Source organism: Vicugna pacos, unplaced genomic scaffold (genome assembly GCF_048564905.1).
Source record: "Vicugna pacos unplaced genomic scaffold, VicPac4 scaffold_21, whole genome shotgun sequence".
Classification (NCBI taxonomy): Eukaryota; Metazoa; Chordata; class Mammalia; order Artiodactyla; family Camelidae; genus Vicugna; species Vicugna pacos.
In genome coordinates, this window is record NW_027328742.1 from 15892840 (window position 1) to 15901973 (window position 9134).

Genomic DNA, 9134 nt, shown 5'->3' on the forward strand with positions numbered 1-9134 from the left:
CACTTATTCTGAGGAACTGCCGTTGTTCCTGGTGATGCTATTATTTTCATGTCAGTTGTGAGGTGGGCCCTGAGGGGTCCCTGAACTGGGGGGACAGACACCCACAGAAACTGGACCCAGTACTACTGTTCATTCAATGATGATTTGCTGAGTACCTACTGTGTGCCGGGTTCCCAGGGTAGAGCAGTGATGCCGACAGCACAGGGTCCTGCCCTCCTGGGGTGGTAGACACCACAGGGGTACAGATGTGAGCAGCATGTGGAATTCTGGGGATCCCCAGGTAGGGGAGGCAGGCCTTGCTGAGGGTCACAATCTCATCTTTTCCGTCTCTGAAACCGTAGTGCTGGGACCTCTGATCCCCTGCCAAACACACCTATCTCCCAGCTTGTTCTTAGGACTATTTCATCAAAAGCAAGGAGTGAGCATGTTCAGGGAAGAGCTATGAAATGCATCTCCTTGGGGAAATTCTTTGCGGTTACAAGATCAAGTGTATGTACGTACACCTTGCTGTACTATGGGGTCGTGAAAAAGGAACCCTTCCCACTTCTGCAACAGTCTTCTATGTCCCACTTTCCCACTCATCTCTCAGCAACAACGATGACAAGTTAAGTCAGGGAATGACTCATTGCCGGTCTCAGAGTTCTGTGAAATTTTACTGCCAGTCTCCACCCTCTAGGACTGACTCCTTGTTACTGTTTCAAAATTAAACTTGTGGAGCTGGCAAGGGATGGGAGGCAGATACTGAAGGGGATGCACACTTGGCAGGATCTCCCAGCTCTGACTTTACCCTGGAATCCCCTTCACCTAAACCCACCAGGATTTGGGGAACTTTTACTTTCAACCCGGACCTCCACCCAGCTACCAAAACTGAGATGGGAGCAATGGTTGCTTCTTCTTGAGAGGTTCCCCCCAGCTACCACCCTGATACCCCCTTGCTACTGCCCAGGGGGAGAACATTTTCCTGGGACTCCTTGGATCCTAAACCCGGAGGAAATAGGGGGCACTGAGAACAATGAGAGTCTTGCTGTAAAACCGGGAAGGTCCTCACCTGGCGCAGAGATCAGATGAGCCAGGGTGCTCCGCTGGTCGTCCAGTGTTGCAAATCTACAGTCTCTTGCCTTTTTAACATCCCGCTTCTCTTTCAGGTGCCCCCATCACCCCACTTTGGCTTCAGGGTTGCAAAAGCAAGGAGCAATTTTTCAAAAGCACACTCAGACGCACACCAGAGGCGACTAGGGAGCGTCAGAAAGGCGCAGGAGGGAAGCAGGGGGCAGGAGGAGGCAGCGGGCAGGGAGCCACGGGAGTGGGAAGCAGGCAGGTCCCCTCGCAAATCCCCCTCCTGCCTCACGTCGCATCGCTGGTCTGGCCGGGGACCGAGGAGCCAGGGGGCAGGTGGAGGATGGAGCTGGCGCTGGGCAGCGGGCTCGGCCGGAGAGCGGAGGAGGTCGGGGGTTGGAAGAGAAACGCAGAGCGAGGGAGGCGGCTGGAGGAGGACGATCCCTCCGCGGGATCGGGCGGCGGTGCAGACGCCCTGGTCGGGCTCTGTGGAGCTCTGCTAGTTTTCAACCCGCTCTCACAGACTCCAGCCCCTCGGGAGCTCCCCAGGTGACTGTGAGCTTGGGCTGGGGACAAAAAGACCTGACCGTTTCAGCACGGCCACCCGGCCAAAGGGAACAAGAAAAGCAAAGCCTTTCTCCCATTCTGTTTTTCTTTTACTTTTGTGCAGCCCTGCTCGGTGGGAGGGAAGGGGTTAGGCTGAGCAACCCCGGAGGAGAAGGCGTAGAGTCCGGGCGGGGGCCCGGGGACCCGCGGGAGGGCGGTGCGGACGGGGCTCTGAAGGCGCGCGCCGGGCGGAGGCGGCGGCGGGGACGGGGCGGCGCGCGGGGCCGGGGCCGGGGCCGGGGCCGGGGCCGCGCCGTCTGCTGTCGCTGCGCTTCGCCGTCTCGGGCTCGGTCTCCACAACCGCCTCCCCGGGCGCGGTGGCGGCGGTGGCGCTGCGGCTTGGATCTTGAGCCCGCACACACCTCGGTGGTGGCCCGCGTCCCCACTCACACGGTCGGTCAGCGGCCCCCGCGCCGTGGCTTTCGGGGAAGGAGCTGCTGCGAGCGGCTGCGGCGCTGAGCTCAGCGCGCCCGGGGAGGCCGGGGGAGCCGCGCCGGCCGGAGAGGCCCCTCGGCCGGAGCCCGCGCCCCCTCGCGGGTCCCGGGGTGTAAGGAGCACATGGGAGAGAGAGATATTTATAGACAGACAGACAGACATATTAATTCATTCATTCATTTTTAGCTTGCACAGAGGGCATTTTCTTGGGGTGATTTTTTTTTTAAATTTCACATGTGTGCTGTTCAGCAGCAAGGCAACCCGAGGCAGATGCCCCGGCCGGTGGCTGAGCTCCCGTATATGGGTGGGTGTGGAGGGGGCAGGGGGGAGCTGGCGGAAGAGGGAGCCTGTGAGGGCTGGTGTGGGAGCCCCCTCAAAAATTTAAAATACACTTCAATTTTCTTTTATCAGAATTATCTCTCATTCTTGTTATTTTTGTATATACACATAAATATTAAATACATATGTATATACATACACACATCCATATATATAATTAATATTAAAGACATTATTTTTGGCATCACAATTTCCAGAACCATTCAAAGTTATCTTCTGATTGATGTATATCTTTGTAATAGTGTTTATTATTTCATTAACTATAGGAATTGACTAAAGGATTACTAGTAATATATTATTGAAGGAAAAAAATATTCCATTTTCATTCATCATAATGTTCCATGGTTTGGACAAGACAAATTCAGCAACAACTCTTACTGTAGGCATGTAGGCAAGTATGAATCGATTGCAGTTGATTTATCTTCTTGATTATTACTTGTTTCCAAAATTTCCTTCAGCATTTCCAGGAACATTTTGGAATCCCGTCTTTACCTTATAATTTAAAATAATAGATCATTAGCAAAAGTCCAACGCCCAGCGGTATGCGAAAGGAGTCTTCGTAGCCTGTCTTTTCAGTATGTTTTCTGACACGGATTCCAGCTGATGGCCTTGTCACATTGACTGAAACATTGCCATCTCTGCAGTGTGAGATCACAAAAGTTGACTGAGGAATGAGTGATCACTGAAGACCCTCTTCCACTTATGACACTGACAGTGTTTCCTGCAGTGAGAATCCCCCAATGTCCTGCAAGTGTCACTGTGTGAGGAATAGAAACCCAACGTGTAATTGACTGAATTGATTCTCCACTAAGAATTATTTTGTGCAAGCTAAGAGCTTTCTTCTCCAAATAAAATAATGCTTTTCCTTCTTTTGTGTTTTAGAGATTATTCCTATTTATCATTATCTTGTGTGCACCCAGGGCTGGAGCTTGGATGGAGGCTCACCCAGAGTCGTTATAGACCTGTCTGCTCAGCAATGAGAATATGTTCTTATGATCAATGAGAGCTTTTTTACATTGGTTGTGAACATTAAGTTTCTCTATCATGTGAGTTCTTTGGTATGCATAAAGATTGGCTCTCTGGCTACTGCTTTTCTTACATCTGTTACATTTATATGGTTTCTCCAGGGAGGGCTGGACTTGCGTATTTCAGGGCAGTTATGCTCTGCTCAGTCCCCAGTTGTTCATGGTCTGTTCATTGTCTCTTGAGGGCAGCCCTCATTGAGAAGAATGAAATGTTGTGGGCCTATTTCAAAATAGTTGCTTTCTGTTTCCCCTGCTGGAAGTGAGGCACATTGTCTCCAACTGTCAATGTGAAAACCTGGTAGGAATCCTGAACAAAAGTTGGGGGGCCTCCTGGAACTGCGGCCCCTGCCGTTTTTAACTCTCAGACTGGAGCACTGAGCCTCCAGCAGTTTGTCAGCTACGGTTCGGGTTTCCTGCCTGGGGTCCATGGAGGTTTCTGCTTGTGCATTTCTTCTCTGGTCAGTGGATGTCTTTGTGTCCATCTGTCTGTCTCTCCAGTTTGGGGGTGGCAATGGGACCTGTAACCTCAGTTCTCTGAGGCTTCCAACAGGAGTCATTGATTTTGTTTGTTTACTTAGTTTTTCATTTGTTGTTAGATAGAGTTAAAACTTCTAAATTTTTACATCCTGAATGAGAATGAAGTCTGAATTGTCCTTTTTTATTTTACTTCCCTGAAAGTTTTGCTTTTTAAAATTGTTATTAATAAAATAATCATTCTTCATTTCATTCTTAATTCCTAATTATGTTTACATGTTTATTAAAATTTACTTTATTTTAAATGATTCAAACCTAATTCACTTGTGTTTATCTTTATTTTCTTTTAACTTACAAAGTTGAAAGTTTAATTATTGCATTTTTGAACACTTTGACGCTCTATTAATTTGTTCAAACCCAAGTTTCAATTGCATAATTGTGTTTCTGTTTAAGGGAACTATGCCCTTGGAGTTTTGACAGGCATTACATTGAATATACATATCGCTCTGAGTAGTAGAAATATTTCTTAACAATAATAGTTCTTCCAACCAATGAACCTGAGATGTCTTTCAATTTATTTGCATATTCTCCAATTTCTTTCATCAGGGTCATACTTTTCTGTCTCTGGTGGTAGGGACTATGGGAACGGAGTGGAGAATGGAGGAGGGACCACCCAGGCATCTGCTGAAGCCACTATTGATTTGGGGAAACACCCTTTTCCCTCACCTGCACCAGCTTAGACTTCCTGCTGCACTGAAGTTATGTGGAGAAGAAGAAAAGCAACATCAGAGAAGTCACGACCCCTCAGCCAGAATTAGCGAAAGTCCCTAGGGGTGCACAGCAGGGCTCCGGGCCCATGTCTGGGTAAGACTCTGGAAAAGGGATTCTCAATCTGGTGGAACCCCTTAACTGGAATTCCTGGTCTGGAAGGTGCCACCTGGGTAGTGATCACGGGCTTAGTGGGACATGGAACCCATTCTGGATTTCTGTAGTTCAGTTTCAGCTTCTGCTCTTTCTGGTTTCTGAGGCTTCCATCTGCTGACTGAGGTCTGCTTCGTGTCTTTTGCTTAGAGATCAAAATGGGTGACATCATTTCTGTTTCATCACAGTCCCTTGGGAAGAATGTTGATTGCTTGGTTCAACACGAGGTACAGACCCATGACTAGGGGAAAGGTGGTATTTTACTGTAATACCGCATGCCGTATGTATGCCCTTCAGTGTGTAAGAAAAAAATTGGAAGTATGTTTTCAGTAAATAAAGGTGTGAGGAATGGAAATGATTTTTGTTAAAAGGAAAAAGAAAAAAGATGATTTTCTCCTTGAGTTCGTTGTTTCTGAACAGAAAAAAATAAGGGACAAAACAATATGGATACAGAAAGTTGAAGGAGGTTTGTGGAAAAGACACACTGAGAAAACAATTTTGTACATGGTCGGGATTTTCTAAGAAAATCTAAGGCTTGACTAAATGTAATTAGGTAAACGGATTTTGTTAAGAGTAGACAGATGCAAGGTTGCATTTGTTTTTACTCTCTGTTAGTGAAAGAAAGATTTCTTAAACTGTTGAGTGGCTTCTGATAACAGAGTATGTGGATTTCTTTGTCTTTAGGCAATCTGTTCCCTAGCTGCTCTTGAAATATTTTATTGTCATTCTGGTTAAACAAATAAGAATTGTTTTGCAATGATCTACGATCTTATCTGACCAAATATTTTAAAACTCTGACAAACTTCCCAATTATCAAATATTAACTAACTTTCTTTGACCTCCACCTAACTTTGGAATGCTTCAAAGAGCCCCTGGAGCATCCCCAAAAGAGATCCCAAACTGATTGCATTCATTTGATAGGTTAAATTACATAGGAAGCATTATTGAATGAGTGATGACAAAATATCTTACATTATATGGTACCTGTGAATGTTATTAGCATAAAGAGTCTAGAAGTTATATGGAATACCTAAAATTTGGTATGTCCTGATAAAATATTATCAATCATAATTCCAGTTATTGTCTTAAAATGTATGTCACAGCATTAACCAAGTTTCTTTATCAGCTGCATTGTAATCAGGTCTGTAACCATGCCTTCCTGAGCCTTCTGTCACTCATAGACAGTTAGGCTTTTACTCTGATGCCCTTGCAAAATGCCTCCTTTCCGAAAGGTTTATGGAAAGCACTTTTTGATAAGTACAGGTTTCTGATTTTCAGATCACACCACTGGGCTGGGTAAGAAATTAAAGAAATCTAATGGAATTTTTTATTTCATAAAACTGTTAACGAAATATTAGTTACATGAAATGGAGTAAACTGATGAATATAGTTCCAATTTTTGGTTTTATCTGAACTATTCCTGGCTTTTAATCTTTATTTTCCAGATATGAGGTAATCTTCCCCTGAAGCTAGTTATGGCTTACAGGAACTTGGTAAATTACACCTTTGTGAACAGAATTGAAGCATTTATCTTTTCCTTCTACCTGAGACCTCCAGGAAACTCTTAGGTTCCTAGCAACCTTTCCAAGTGAATGAGGAAGGCCACTTCATGGCAGCTGCAGGAACCTCAAGGTATTTTGGAGCTCAGGAAGAGAAAAATCCACCTGGGCCTGCAGGTACTGCAGGTGAGGGCTGGTGGCATGGCTTTCCTGACCTTGGGAGGCCTTTAAAGGTTTAACTTGAGGTCCCTTATAAAAAGTTCCAGCAAGATCAAATTTAAAATAGCCTCTTAAAATATTCTTTTTTACAGAGTGGTGGATCTTCACATAGATATTCTTTGCACTGAACGGTTTGTCAGGAAGCCTGGAAAGTAAAAGTTAAGTTTTACTGTGACTGTGTGGTGTGCATGGGGTCCAAGGGAAGTGAGGGTCTTGCAGCGAAGGCTTCTGTGGGGCAAGACACAGTCTGAAAATGTGCTGATCGGTTCACACGCTTCCCAATGTGCAACATAGTGGTGTGGTGTTTGGTGACTGTGTCATGTAGTGGGGCATAGGTTGGTTTTCTCAGACACAGGTGGTGTTGTGTAAACAGAGATACAGCACATTGTGTCTGGAAAAAACAGTGGGAGTTTTGCAGCAACCTATGTGAATGTTTACAGTGTCACTAAGAATTGTTCACCAGATCGTAACACCCCTGGCACAATCTGGGGCAACCCTAGGCGGAAAGGTAACACCATGGTCAGGACAAGAAGAGGGAGATGACGCCTGTGGCCGACCAGTGTGTACAGTGGTGAGACTGGCAGCAGGGACACAAGTCGTCCTCATCATCATTGGAAAAGTGAGAGATGAGGCCTTTCACATGCAGACACAGGTCCCAGTCAGTCACATTCTGGGCCAAGTGCAGGGACTGCTTGTTGCAGATCCAAGCTGATGGCAGGCCTTGGGTGGGTGCACTCCTCACATTTACACTTGCCGCAGTCCTCACGCCCGTAGGTGTGCAGCCCCGAGTCTTCCTTGCCAAGTGGTTTAAGCTCACCTGGCCTGAGCTCTGATCTGGGCTGCGCCTGGTTACTCCAAGGAGAAGGATGACCCAGCAGCCCCTTCTCAGAAGGGCTGCTGCTGGGGCTTGTCCTCACGCTGCTCTGGTTTGATTGTCTACTCAACTTCTTTGTCCCTAATATAGGATTGGAGAAGGTGACCCTGCACGAAGAGGCCTTGGCTAACTTCACACAAAAGCCCCGAATGATAGCCAGCAGAGTTTTACACTGTTGAGCACGGAGTTCCCCCTAGTGTGGAAGACAGCTTTTCAGAGCCAGGTGGCATTAGACATACTGCCGGCTTCTCAGGGAGAAAGCAGTGTGATTACTCCTGCCACGCACTGTGTTCACATCCCTGATGAATCTGGAAATGCCCCTTCCCTTCTTGATGACGTGAAAACCTGGATTCAGGATGTTGACGGCGCTGACACAAATGCCCCTGAAGTTCGCTCTGACGTCCCTCATTGGTTTCCAAGTTTGTTTTCAATTCCTAAAAGCTGTGCTCTATGATTTCAGGAACATTTCAGCTATTGCTTGTGCTCATCAATGTTATTCCAGGGTTTTAGATGTTTTTTAGCTTTTGATGTGCTATGTATCCTACCTTTGTCAAACTACGGTACAATCTCTAACATGACCCCTTTCTAAATGGCATGAACACGTGCATTTTTTCCATCAGAAAAAAACCCAGATGAAACCCCAGTTCATTAGGAAGCAGTTTGGGGAGAATGGCGTCCACTTCCCACTTTCCATAGATATGGAAGGAATTCGCAGTGGGGAATATTGTCATTGGCGACCATCTGGTATTTGTAACTGCTTAGGTGTTCAAGGGTTCAGATGGCGTTTTTCCTGCTCTGGCCCACCAGGGTGAGGCTGGAGAGGAGGGGTGGCTGGGTGGTCTGCCCAGCCCCCTGGTGGGGCTGTGTGCTTTTGCCCCCGACACCTCAGAAGTGGCAATTGGGTTTCTGTTTTCTGTCTCTTACTGTTCATAACTCACTGCAACTGCACACACAGGCACTCGTTTGTAGTCTCTTGTGGTTTCTTTGTGTTTTGCTGCTTGAGATGCAGGTCCTGGCCTGTGCCGGTGCTGCAGAAGGAGGCCCTGGGTCTCAGTCTGCATAGATATTAGAGACATATACCAGCCTGACTTTAAACTGCACACGTTTTTTTTCCTAGCGCTTTTCCACAGCCTCCCTTCCTGCACACCCTTTGTTCTAAGCACAAGAATATTAGAAGATTCCCAAAGCCAGAGGTCAACCATGTGCCCATAATGACATGCCCAGTGGAAGGAAGAGCTGCTTCAGCAAAAGCAAGGACAATTTTGCAACAATTTGTCACCCAGAATGTGATCTCTAAGGAAACCAGTGCCACTCCTTGAATTCAAGCACCCTTCCTTCTCTCCCTGGCAGGCCCACAGTCTTGGAGGCATTAGCCCACTGTGAGCTCCTTTGCCTGGCAAAGAAATAAAGCAGTCTTTTCTGCTTCACCCAAAACTCTGCCCTCAAGCCTCAGTTCAGTCATCGGGGTGAGGAGGCCAAGTTCAGGCATCACTTCTAAAGCACTTTGGCACTGGAAGCCCTTGCCTGTATTGACAGGCAGTGACAGTATTTAAGCATCACGTTGAGGAAGAAGAGGCTTTTCCTTATTCCTGCGTCTCGAGAAACTCCTCCCAGGCTAGATGTTGTCCCGAGGCCTTCAGTCACTGCAGCTCCTGAAAGCGCCCGTGGGCGATGGCGCAACTGAAG